Source organism: Eurosta solidaginis, chromosome 2, assembly GCF_040869045.1.
Source record: "Eurosta solidaginis isolate ZX-2024a chromosome 2, ASM4086904v1, whole genome shotgun sequence".
Classification (NCBI taxonomy): domain Eukaryota; kingdom Metazoa; phylum Arthropoda; class Insecta; order Diptera; family Tephritidae; genus Eurosta; species Eurosta solidaginis.
Window position 1 is genome coordinate 171186167 of NC_090320.1, and position 14172 is coordinate 171200338.

The following is a 14172-nucleotide window of genomic DNA, read 5'->3' on the forward strand; positions in this document are numbered from 1 at the left end:
AAAAAAAAACGACAGAAATTTATAAAAATTAAAAAATACGACAAATACCCGTGGCGAATACTGTTTCTTTAACAGCCGAGGCTCTCCAAGTTCTTCATGGATCTAGGGGGTAGGAGGGCGGTATGGCCTAGAAGGTTTCATATGGTCAGACCAAATCGTTCCCGAGATGGTCGGGCTGGTAACTTAATAGTGCTTGTGACCGGAAAGTGCCGGATCTGTATCCGTCAAAGGACCATCAACATCGATAACACTCCCAAAGGCCTTCGGGAGTGTCCTTATTGCTACAACAACAACAACAAATACCAAACACCGATAACGTGATGAATCTTAATATGTGGGTTGACTTTATACCGCCAAATAGAAATTCGTTAAGATTTTGGAAAATGGGCATGACACCGCTCACATTAAGAAGAAAATTTTAAAGTTTTTAAGCCGTAAATCAAAAACCGTTGGTGATGTGGTGTTAAAATTGCACGGTGTTGTTCTCGCTATTATATATAGTGATGCAAAATATTATAGGAACAAATTACTGCCAAATATTAAGTCAATTATATCATATGCGTAAAAATTGGAAAAATATGCTTCGGTCTGATAAGTCCTGAATTGGTATGTTTGAAACAGTTGGTAAATAATTTTTGGAGCGCTCAATAAGCACTTTATGAACATAACCTTCGACTTTGAAGGAAAAGTTTTGTTCTGGTAAAAGCAAATCTATTGGTTTTAGTTTATAAGGCTTAGTAGAAGTCCCATTCTAGGGTTTCTCACTGAAAGTTTGGCATCTGCCAAACTGTACATCATAGTTTGGCTTTTTCAATTTAAGTTCAATTCTGTTTTCAGCTCTCTAGAGGACAATAAAGGGTTAACTTTGCAATGGCAAATTAAATTCCTTCCATCACCAGCAGCGAAATTTACTTCTACTTCGTGTTTTTGTTTTTCGGTATGAGTGAAAGTGACCACTTTCTTTTTGAAACAGTTCACCATATTTGCTGTCTTACTTATCTCATTATCTTCTTTTCTTAGACTTAGTACTAAATTTTCTACTTTTTTACGCAGTGTTTAATTTGCCTCATTTAATTATATTTTATGGTTCAATAGCCTATATTATTATTTTAATTTACATAACATGCATTGTTTACGTTACTGCGAGACCTGGAAGGGTCTCCCCTTCCCCCAAGTTTTAAAAGGTGAACCGCAAATTATCTGTCTGCTCGGCAAGCATCGGTGCAATTCAGGAACGTAACATCCAAACCAAGAATAAAAGAAGGGGTGCCACAGGGTGGTGTCCTATCCCCACTTTTGTTTAACTTCTATATATCAACTATCACCATCAGAAAGAGTCACTATCGTTTCCTACGCCGATGACTGCATAATAATGGCCACAGACCCAAGCCCATAGATCGATGAGCTTTGTAACAAAATAAACAGCTATCTCCCCGTACTCTACAGTTTCTTCGCCTCGCGAAACCCGACATTGTCACCTAAATCACTAAATCATCGGCGACCTTATTTACAATATGCACGCTCCAAATGTCGACCATATTGAACATCCACGTCGATGGCACCGAGTTACCGAGTGTCTTACACCCCAAAATCTCGGGTGTGACGTTCGATCAGGATCTTCATTTTGGAGAGCATGCAGCCGCAATTGTACCGAATATCCAGAGCTGTAATAAAATCCTCAAATCTCTTGCCGGCAGTACTTGGGGTAAAGATAAAGAAACGTTCATTACCACTTACAGAGCAATTGGCCAGCCAATTTCATGCTACGCGTCCCCGATATGGTCGCCTACGCTATGGGCTGTCTTCTTATGTCCCCAGAACACCATCTACACAATGAAGCGAGAGTACTACCCATTAGGGAGAGAAATGAAATGCTAACCAAACAGTTTCTGTTGAATACCCAGAAACCTGGGTATCCCAACAGACATCTGATTGATGAGGCTACACCGCCCAGGGGCTTAAGGGGTTATCTCCGTAAGCATTATGACGAAATACAGCACCTGAAAACACAGCCGTATGAAGCTAAAAAGCACAAACAGGTCCTCAGTGATATCCACAAACAGGCATCGGACCTCTATTTCAGGAATTGCCTGGCAAATCCAGTACTCAAAGAAAAATACCCAGAACTAGCAGAGGAATAACGCACTCACCCTAGGGAAAGGTGCGTCACTCTACCTCAACTTCGATCTGGGTACTGTAACAGGTTAAACTCTCACCTATCCAGAATCAACCCCGACATACAAAATGTATGTCCTGCTGGCAATGTGTCCCCACATGACACCAACCATCTCTTCAATTTTATTGTTGAACCTACGCCTCTAGCACCCATCTCATTATGGTCCACCCCTGTTGAAACAGCAAGTTTTCTTGAACTCCCGTTAGAGGACATTGATGACAATTTATGATTGTTCGCACCTATTGCTACAACAACTTAACATCATATCTGCTCAAAACCTCTGAGAGGCTGATAGATGTGTACATAAAGTCCAACATCGATAAAAAGCTGCTCTCCACAACACAACATACTCAGGCCAAAGGCAAGTCGGTAGACACTGCACTGCATAGGGTGGTAATAAACATAGAGAAAGCCCTGGAATATAAGGAGTATGCTCTAGGAGTCTTCTTAGACATTACCGGGGCTTTCAACAATGTTTCTAAATGGGCGCTCATGGATGGTCTTAATTACATTAAAACAGAGTTGCGTGATTCTAAATACTTTTTGATTTAAAATCCAACTTCAAATCAAAGATAATTTTTATTTTTTATTTGCTTCGGCATGTGAATAAAAAATATTTTTTATTTGTTATTTGATTCTTCAGACGAATCAAAGATACTTTTTATTTTTTATTTGATTCGGCTTGTAAATAAAAAATATTTTTTATTTGTTATTTGATTCTTCAGGCGAATCTAACATAAATTTTATTTTTGATTTACTCGGCGTTCAAATAAAAAATATTTTTTATTTGTTAATTGATTTTTCAGCCGAATCAAAGATACTTTTTATTTGTTATTTGAGTCTTCAGCCAAATCAAAGATAATTTTTATTTGTGATTTGGTTTCTCAGCCAATCAAAGATACTTTTTACACCTTTCATGCAATTGGACTGGTACATTAAGTTTGGTCCGAATCTCAAAATTGAAAGTCCTTAAAAGGGAAGAGATATACCCACCGATAAAAATACGGAAATTATCATCATGATGATCGGCATGTATTTAGCCATGAGCGGGTATATGTATATTGCTTTCTGATTAGAACTGTGTCGGAACCGATCGGATAGGACCACTATAGTATATGTCCCTTGGCGAGCTCTCTGGCCTCTGATCCTCCTAGCCAAATGAAGCTTTAGGCGCTGAGGAGCCGATTGTACTCCACAGCTTGGCTAGGCTGATCAGGCATAGGTAAAAATCAGAAAAATTCTATTGGGCCTGAGCTTTTGCGAGGTTATCGGCTTTCAAAATACAAGAACATGCCATTTTCGTACAACGCAAAAAATCTCCTACTATTATATGGAGCTTAAAAGAAATCAAGACTGAAGTTGTTCATTTTCCAAAAATTGGCAGACTGGATGTGCGCTATACATACATAGCTTGGGATTGAGTTTTAAGCTCTTGGTTCTCAATCTGCCTCTAACAGGTCACGTAAAACTCTTTTTTAATGGAAAAGCAACATAAACTGCAAACTTCCCATTTCACACATATTCTATGGAACAAAATTATCAATTCATATACGAGATACCATAGCTCGTCAACTATGTTCGTATACCCAGAAAGAAATTGAACTCGGTTTGGGGTCTGCAAATAGGCCTTTTGCCATTTCGAAAGACATCGTAATGTTTAAAATGTCAGTTGAAAGCACTGCAAGGGGACAGAATTAGAAGAGGTAGACAATTATTTTGGGAATCCAACTTTCACCATTTTTTTTATTTTTTGGACTTTGTTCCTTTTAATTACTCTTAAAATAAATACATTTCCTTATATCCGTAAAAGTGAGGTAAAAAAACAGTAAGGAAGGCTAAGTTCGGGTGTAACCGAACATTACATACTCAGCTGAGAGCTATGGAGACAAAATAAGGGAAAATCACCATGTAGGAAAATGAACCTAGGGTAACCCTGGAATGTGTTTGTATAAAATGTGTATCAAATGGGAGGTATTAAAGAGTATTTTAAGAGGGAGTGGCCCTTAGTTCTATAGGTGAACGCCTTTTCGAGATATCGCCATAAAGGTGGACCAGGGGTTACTCTAGAATTTGTTTGTACGATATGGGTATCAAATGAAGGGTGTTAATGAGTATTTTAAAAGGGCGTGGGCTTAGTTCTATAGGTGGACGCCTTTTCGAGATACCGCCATAAAGGTGGACCAGGGGTGACTCTATAATTTGTTTGTACGATATGGGTATCAAATGAAAAGTGTTAATGAGTATTTTAAAAGTGAGTGGGCCTTAGTTCTATAGGTGGACGCCTTTTCGAGATATCGCCATAAAGGTGGACCAGGGGTGACTCTAGAATTTGTTTGTACGATATGGGTATCAAATGAAAAGTGTTAATGAGTATTTTAAAAGTGAGTGGGCCTTAGTTCTATAGGTGGACGCCTTTTCGAGATATCGCCATAAAGGTGGACCAGGGGTTACTCTAGAATTTGTTTGTACGATATGGATATCAAATGAAAGGTGTTAATGTGTATTTTAAAAGGGAGTGGGCCTTAGTTCTATAGGTGGACGCCTTTTCGAGATACCGCCATAAAGGTGGACCAGGGGTGACTCTAGAATTTGTTTGTACGATATGGGTATCAAATGAAGAGTGTTAATGAGTATTTTAAAAGGGAGTGGGCCTTAGTTCTATAGGTGCCCGCCTTTTCGAGATATCGCCATAAAGGTGGACCAGGGGTGACTCTAGAATTTGTTTGTACGATATGGGTATCTAATGAAAGGTGTTAATGAGTATTTTAAAAGGGAGTGGGCCTTAGTTCTATAGGTGGACGCCTTTTCGAGATATCGCCATAAAGGTGGACCAGGGGTTACTTTTGTACGATATGGGTAACAAATGAAGGGTGTTAATGAGTATTTTAAAAGGGCGTGGGCTTAGTTCTATAGGTGGACGCCTTTTCGAGATATCGCCATAGAGGTGGACCAGGGGTGACTCTAGAATTTGTTTGTACGATATGGGTATCAAATGAAAAGTGTTAATGAGGTTTTTAAAAGCGAGTGGGCCTTAGTCTATAGGTGAACGCCTTTTCGAGATATCGCCATAAAGGTGGACCAGGGGTGACTCTATAATTTGTTTGTACGATATGGGTATCAAATGAAAAGTGTTAATGAGTATTTTAAAAGTGAGTGGGCCTTAGTTCTATAGGTGGACGCCTTTTCGAGATATCGCCATAAAGGTGGACCAGAGGTGACTCTAGAATTTGTTTGTACGATATGGGTATCAAATGAAAAGTGTTAATGAGTATTTTAAAAGTGAGTGGGCCTTAGTTCTATAGGTGGACGCCTTTTCGAGATATCGCCATAAAGGTGGACCAGCGTGACTCTAGAATTTGTTTGTACGATATGGGCATCAAATGAAAGGTGTTAATGAGTATTTTAAAAGAGCGTGGGCCTTAGTTCTATAGGTGGACGCCTTTTCGAGATATCGCCATAAAGGTGGACCAGGGCGATTCTAGAATTTGTTTGTACGATATGGGTATCAAATGAAAGGTGTTAATGAGTTCTTTAAAAGGGAGTCGTGATAGTTGTGAAGGCGTTTTCGAGATGTTGGCCAAAATTTGGACCAGGGTGACCCAGAACATCATCTGTCGGGTACCGCTAATTTGTTTATATATGTAATACCACGAACAATATTCCTGCAAAGAATCCAAGGGCTTTTGATTTCGCCCTGCAAAACTTTTTCATTTTCTTCTACTTAATATGGTAGGTGTCACACCCATTTTGCAAAGTTTTTTTCTAAAGTTATATTTTGCGTCAATAAACCAGTCCAATTACCATGTTTCATCCCTTTTGTCGTATTTGGTATAGAATTATGGCATTTTTTTCATTTTTCGTAACTTTCGATATCGAAAAAGTGGGCGTGGTCATAGTCGGATTTCGGCCATTTTTTACACCAAAGTGAGTTCATATAAGCACATCAACTGAGTTTAGTAAAGATATATCGATTTTTGCTCAAGTTATCGTGTTAAGGGCCGAGCGGAAGGACAGACGGTCGGCTGTGTATAAAAACTGGGCGTGGCTTCAACCGATTTTGCCCTTTTTCACAAAAAACAGTTATCGTCCTAGAATCTAAGCCCCTACCAAATTTCACAAGGATTGGTAAGTTTTTGTTCGACTTATGGAACTAAAAGTATCCTGGAACAAATTAAATGAAAAAGGGCGGAGCAACGCCCATTTTAAAATTTTCTTTTATTTTTGTATTTTATTGCACCATTTCATTACTGGAGTCGAATGTTGACATAATTTACTTATATAATGTAAAGATATTAAATTTTTTGTTAAAATTTGACTTAAAAAAATTTATTTTTTAAAGTGGGCGTGGTCGTTCTCCGCTCTTGCTAATTTTTATTCAGCATTCATATAGTAATAGGAGTAACGTTCCTGCCAAATTTCATCATGATATCTTCAACGACTGCCAAATTACAGCTTGCAAAACTTTTAAATTACCTTCTTTTAAAAGTGGGCGGTGCCACGCCCATTGTCCACAATTTTACTAATTTTCTATTCTGCGTCATAAGTTCAACTCCCCTACCAAGTTTCATCGCTTTCTCCGTCTTTAGTAATGAATTATCGCACTTTTTCGGTTTTTCGAAATTTTCGATATATAAAAAGTGGGCGTGGTTATAGTCCGATATCGTTAATTTTAAATATCGATCTGAGATGAGTGCCCAGGAACCTACGTACCAAATTTCATCAAGATACCTCAAAATTTACTCAAGTTATCGTGTTAACGGACAAACGGACGGACGGACATGGCTCAATCAAATTTTTTTTCGATACTGATGATTTTGATATATGGAAGTCTATATCTATCTCGATTCCTTTATACCTGTACAACCAACCGTTATCCAATCAAAGTTAATATACTCTGTGAGCTCTGCTCAACTGAGTATAACAAACGACAGTAGAAGCCAAACTTATAACTTTTTATTCGATATAGTCTCTAAATGATTCTGAAGTCATTCCGAAATAATTGCTAAAATAATCCAGAAGCGATCCTAAAGTCCGAAATGGTTCTGATGTGGTATCGAAACGGTGCCGAAGTAGTCCCAAAAAGCTGCAGGAATATGATACAGATTCATCATTTCAAAATTTTATCAGAATCCGTCAATCCTTTAAGGATGGACAAAGGTGGCACATAGCTCAAAATTAGTTGATATACATGCGCACTTATTTGTAACACGTATCAAGTAAGAAGCATAAGGTATCTTTCATTCAGAAAGCGACCCAACTCGGAAGCAAAAATTGTCTTTGATTTCCCCAAAGAACCAAATAACAAGTAAAAAGTATTTTTTATTTGTATGTCGAATCAAATAAACAATAAAAAGTATCTTTGATTTGGCTGAAGAATCAAATCACAAATAAAATTATCTTTTATGTGAATGCCGAGTAAATAAAAAATAAAAAGAAACTTTGATTCGCCTGAAGAATCAAATAACAAATAAAAAATATTTTTTATTTGAACGCAGAGTAAATAAAAAATAAAAAAAGTACCTTTGATTCATCTGAAGAATCAAATAACAAATAAAAAATATTTTTTATTTGGATGCCGAATCAAATAAAAGATCAAAAATATCTTTGATTTGAAAACATTTTCAAATAAAAAATACATTTTATTTTTGGATTCGTGATTCATTCAAATAAAAATCACGCAATCTTGCATTAAAGTAAGCCATACCCAGATGGATCGGCTGCATGTGAAATTGCAGGAAGATTACCTCACAATGGGGATTGTATGAGGCCAAGAAAAGGGTGGGCAGGGGCGCGCCACAGGTTGAGGCGGTAACACCTCTGCTGTGGACGCTGGTCATCAACAAACTGCTCAGGTGATTCGATGAGGGACCCGTAAAACGTACGGCTTACGTAGATGACGTTGCAATTGTCATAAGTGCAAAGTGCCTTCCAACGGTTAGCCCTTGGATGGATCGGGCGCTTCGGGATATTCATACCTGGGCATCTAATGTCGGGTTGACAGTCATCGCAGAGAAGACGGATATGGTCTTCATTACTAAGAGGTACAAGGTTCCAAATTGGACCAGGCCTAAGAAAGGAGGGGTGACTCTACAGGAAAAACCTGGCACAAAAGAAAAAGCACAAAAGCTAATTGTGGAGGAGAGGATAAGGCCTCGACGGCTCTTTATTCTTGTGAAAGAATGCTGGGGTGCACGTAGGGTTTATCGCATTCTCTCATTGGGTATTTACAGCGATTGTAACCCTTATCCTTTACTATGGAGTTCCTGTTTCGTGGAAAGCCACACAAAAAAGAACCTATTTCAAAAAATTAAAGGGGGTATGCAGACTATCAATGCTTAGCATTACGGGATCCCTGAAAACAACCCCGACGGCTGCATTGTTTGTCATTCTGCACATATCACCAATAGGTAGCAAAAAACATAGCGTTAGCAACTGCAACGAGGCTCAGTACCTCGGGCAGCTTGACCGCAGGCCATACGGCCATAGTAGTATAGCGTCATCAATCACAAGACGAACAGACTACCTGATTCCCTATCTGCGCTTCGAAGGGGCTTTAATATTTCTTTTCTTAGGAAACATTGAAATGTTCTGCGCGCGCACCTCTTAAATTCATTTCTTTTATTCTATTTCGAAATTAATAAAATTGTGATTTTTGGTTGTATTTAAAATCTTTGTATTTATTTATACACTTTTTCGCTCTTAATTCTTTACTTTCTATGTGTATAATTTATGCTCTTCAGAGTTTTAGTTTTATGTTCTTACCTATAATTTCTATAATTTTGTATTAATTCTATTCTATAATTTTGTATTAACACTTTTGTTCTCGTACTCTGATTTGCCGGCTCGCTTCAAACTGAAACTGTCTTTAGCTACGCACTTATTGCGAAGCGATCAAATTCAATGACACTATATCATCTCCCTTAGGGAAAGAAGAATTTGGCAAGGTGGACGAGTTTGCCTGTATTGGGGTGGTTCAAATCCGAGATTATTTCACTCACCACAGTGCAACTTTTGCAAAGGGAATTCAGAATTGAAATTGCAAAGAAAATGTAATATTGTGGCGAATTTTAGCATCACTAAGCCGTAAGTAAATAAAGGCACAACAACAAAAACATTAAAGCAAGCTACACTTGTGTACATGACCACATCAGTCATTATTTACATACATACATGGAAGGCGACGAGAAGTACATGCACACACATAACCAGCAGATCGAAGTGAAGAGATATCACACACACACACATGTAGTCATCAGCCGAAGTTCTTACTCACCCATACACACGTATATAACAAAATTACCAAGCAGGAGATACAACAGTTCTTGAAGGTGAACCGTCTAGACCTTTGGAGAAATATGCGGACGAGGCAACAAAGAGTATAAAAGCAGCGCACGCTAAGCAATAATAATCAGTTTTGATTTAAACACGCTATTGGTTGTGAAGTATAACTGTGAAGTACTACTTCCAAAGTAATCTAAATATCAATATCTTTGCAAACGTCAAGCTGTGTAGTTGATATTTTATCTATGCTCTTGTGTTTTCAATAAATATAGTGTTTAATATTGCTAAATATAGTTTTATTGTTCACATAGTTGGTGAAGTGCAATAATTGTGTATGTTGAATTAAGAAATTAAATTTAAATTCAATTGATTTTATTTAAATTTTCAATATCAAAAAATTAAAATTTTCATCAATTTGCATACAGACATAAGTATGTACATATTTACTTGCAGTTGAATTGCCGAGTGTTTTTGCATTGTGTTGTTGCTGTTGATAGGCTTGAGTTTTTTAATAGTGTATTTTATTTTTATTTTTGATTTTTTGCGTGCACATTCTTTCCTCAGTTCACAACTGTTTGCGTGGTTTGTTCAGTGTCATTACATTGCATCTCAAACTGCTCATACAGCCTTTCTATTTTTTCTGTATAACCCGGTGCCATCGTTTATTTAATATTCATACTTTTCCTATTTTATTAATTTCTCGGTTTTCTGAACCATTTATATATATATATTTATTCTTCACCCTCTTTAAGTTTACTAAGAATTTCGTGTCTTTATCCTAACTGTTCAGTAAAAAGTGAATCGCATCCCTTCGTGGCATGCTGGTTTTGCGATGGGCTTGCCCATATGAAGTGCGCCGGTTTGTCAGTACGAGTGGTTGACGCACTTAATTATAACGATAAGCGATTGCGTGGGGCTTGTTTGAAATGTAGGCCTACCGAAATAGATATTTTCAAGGTTTTCAAACAGGCCCGAGATGGGTTCTCTGAAATAGGGAGAGAGATTTCCGCTTTGTCCGAGAAGTTTAAGCTTTATGAGAGCTTATTTAAGTCTTTCAAACACTCAAATGTAAACATTCCGGATAATAATCGAAGGCCTATCGATGTTTCCCTTCCATTTCCGTCAATGGGTGCTGTTGAAGACATGAATCAAATTCTATCAAGTACCCGGATCAACATATATACAGATACAAATATTAATATATACAATACTTACATTAAAATACTTACTATTTCGTAAATACTTACCCTTTTAAAATACTTACCCTTTTAAAATACTTACCCTTTTGAAATACGTACATTTTTGAAATACCTACTTTTTTGAAATATTTTGATTGTATAAAATCACATGATCATATTCATACTCATATTTTACATTCACGCTGTATAAATTTATTAAGTTACCGTTTGCATAAAATATGCATATTTAAGAAATGCATACATACTTACCTATTTATATACTTACCGTTTCCTCTCTCTTTAAGTTAGAAGCAAGCGGTCCAATGGAATGCACTAGACCGCTTTCAAGTTAGTTAATCGTCATCCGCCTAACTATACACGCCTTTAAATTAAAGAACTTAAAATCGCCTCAAAACAAATATACATACACACTAAATAAATAAAAATCTTAAATACTCACTTGTGAAAATAAATACTTAAATCATAAACATTAATATTAATAAAGTTTATATTTATATATACATAGATAAAACAAAAGTTGTCGCGCGTTTTATTTCCTTGGCAGTGAAGTGCTTTGAAGTGAAGAAGCTTTCCCCTTAACTCCCTTGTACACATACCCCACATAGTGCATTTTATACATGGTCCTTTGGGAGCCATTGTGAACAAGTGACCGAAAAAGAAATAAATTCAAATAAACATTAATATTCAGAACAAATCGGGTTTCGCGACGCCCAAAACACTAAATTGTTTTTACACATAAAACATACATACATAAATATATTTAAATAAAATTGTATAAAATAAATAAGATTCAAGCAGCAAATTAACAGTTCAGTAAAACTAATAAAAATCATAAGTGCAAAGAAAAATGTGTTTTATCATACATATCCACATACATATACGTATATAAAAAAGTGCAGTGCAAAACATTTACAAGTACGCTAAATTTCTTTAACAAATTTTTAATTATATTATTTTATTATCACTAGCAGTATACCTGCGCCTGTGATACTTCATAAAATAAAGAAAAAAAAAGAAGAAGTGCAAAGTGAAGAATATACATACGTACACATAGTACACCACAAAAAGTGCCACACAAAAAGGCAGTACCCAAAAAATATATATTTTTTTTAAATAAATTACCTGTTATAAAAAAGGATATAAAATATAAGAAATTTGGTGAAAAACGAAAATAAGTGCTAAAAAGAAAAAGCAACACCTAAGAGTCTATATAAAATTGTGCAAGAATACAAAAAACCTGAAAAAGAAAAGAATAAATTTGTTGAAAATCAAAAGTTAGAAAAGAGGTGATCCACAACCCTGAAAACAAAAGTTAATTAAAAAGAGTTGAAAATATAAAAAGGATAGGGTGCTTGAAAAATAAAAACCTGAAAACTAAAGTTTATAAAAAATATAAAAAGAGTACAAAAAATTAAAAAGAAAAGAATAAGTGCAGTCACATACATATGTACCTACAGAAAATACCTTAGGTCATTAGGGTGAACTAAAAAAAATAAAAACAATTAAAAATTACTGCCGGGAAAAAGGTTCACTTACCGGAAAAAGAAAAATTACTTATCTGAAAAGAAAAATCACTTACCTCAAAGAGTCCACTTACCCGAAAAGAAAATTATACTTACCCGAAAAAAAAATCCAAAGGAAGCCAACAACAGCAACGTGAGTCCCAGCAATAGGAGCTACGGAAAGGATTCATCGGCTTAAAGCATATATCACGGTACAGTACACTCAAAACTCATTAGAATTGAAACCAGCCGTAAGTGCGCATATATTACGTATGTAAGTCTCATAGCGGTTCCAATTTACGGTAAATTCGAAATATATAATCTCTTATTTCCCAAATATAAATCTCGAGAAACTTGGAAAATAGTCCGCTACACTCAAACATACATACGTAATATACTTTAACATAATATACTCAAATCACATCACTTACATATATACCCCACGGCTTACTAACTCTCCATACCCACTGGCACACACCCGTGATCAATTGCTGTCTCACGGGCATAAGGGCACTGTATTGAGTCTCTCGTTCCCAAAACCAACAAATGAACAAAAGATAACCACAAGCTTTCCAAATATTGGTACTTTTCTCGTGTCTCCATTTTGTGCCAGTTTATATATTAGACATATACATATATATACAAAAAATCTATTTTATACACATATAAAGCCGTTAGCTGTGCGTAGACGCGGTAAGGCAGTACAGAAATTAGTAAAACAAAACACCGTCAGTAGGGTGTATTAATAAAACCCCAACGTTAATTATACACGCCGACTTTAAATAAATAATACTTAAAAATATTTGCACAACTGAAAAATATTTCGCCTACTTATTTTTTCCGAAAAAAAAATAAGGACCCACCCTAAAATAAATACAGTACTGGCACTCACATAAACGTATATAAATAAGATCCAGTTATTTGCTCATTTTCTCATCTCTGTGTCACAAAAATTTATAACCCGGAAAATAACTAAGACAACGATTATATTTCCAACATAGTAGAATTAAATTTTCTTATTAACTTATATACTACCCCACTCAGCACTGCTTTAAATTTAACCAATCATTTGGTATCCAATATTATAAATTTAGGATTAACACCTGTTTACCCTGAACAAATCCAATATGAGTAAAAAAGCAAATGATACTCTTGACGCAGGTCAACCCGACACAAGCCTCGATACTTTCATTTTCGAAAGCAATAGACTAGAGGCTTTTTACTCAAAGTGGTCAGCAACCCTGATAGCTGACCAAACTGAGTCCCTTAAGGTAAAAACTCAGCAACTGGAGCGACTATGGGAATCGCTCGTAGATGCTTACAAAAATGTATCCCTCTCCCCATTCCACCAGGAGTCAACAGATTCAGTAGAGCAAAAATATCAAAAGTGCTCTGAAAGCTATGAAATTTGCATGTCACAAATTATGGACGCCATGCAACTACTGCGGCCCTCGCTTCAAACTTCTCAGCCTCTAAATCCCCCAAATACTTCTAACTCATCTCAAGTATACCTCAAAGTACCACCCTGCGATACTGAAATATTCCATGGCGGATACGAAAGACTGGTCGGCATTCAGGGATATGTTTACGGCAGTCTACGGCAATCATCCCAAACTCACTCAAGCTCAAAAACTACATCACCTACGGCAGGAAACGAGAGGCCAAGTAGGCCAACTTGTAAAACAATACCCCCAAACGGATGTCAGCTTCCAGCTAGCATGGGACGCCGTCAAAGCTCGATACGAAAACCGAAGAATATTGGTTGATAATCAGCTGAGGACCCTCTTTAGTCTTCAGCAAATATACTCAGAAAATGGTGAGCAGATTCAAAAGCTGCAAACTACAATAAATAATTGTTTATGTACCCTGGCAGCCCAAGGTATCCCAACCTCTAATTGGGACCCCATCCTTATGTATATATGCTCGTCGAAACTTCCCACTGAAACTCTCCCTATGGGAACAACCTCTAAGCTCCCGAAAAGAATTGCCGCTGTGGGAAGACATGGACAAATTT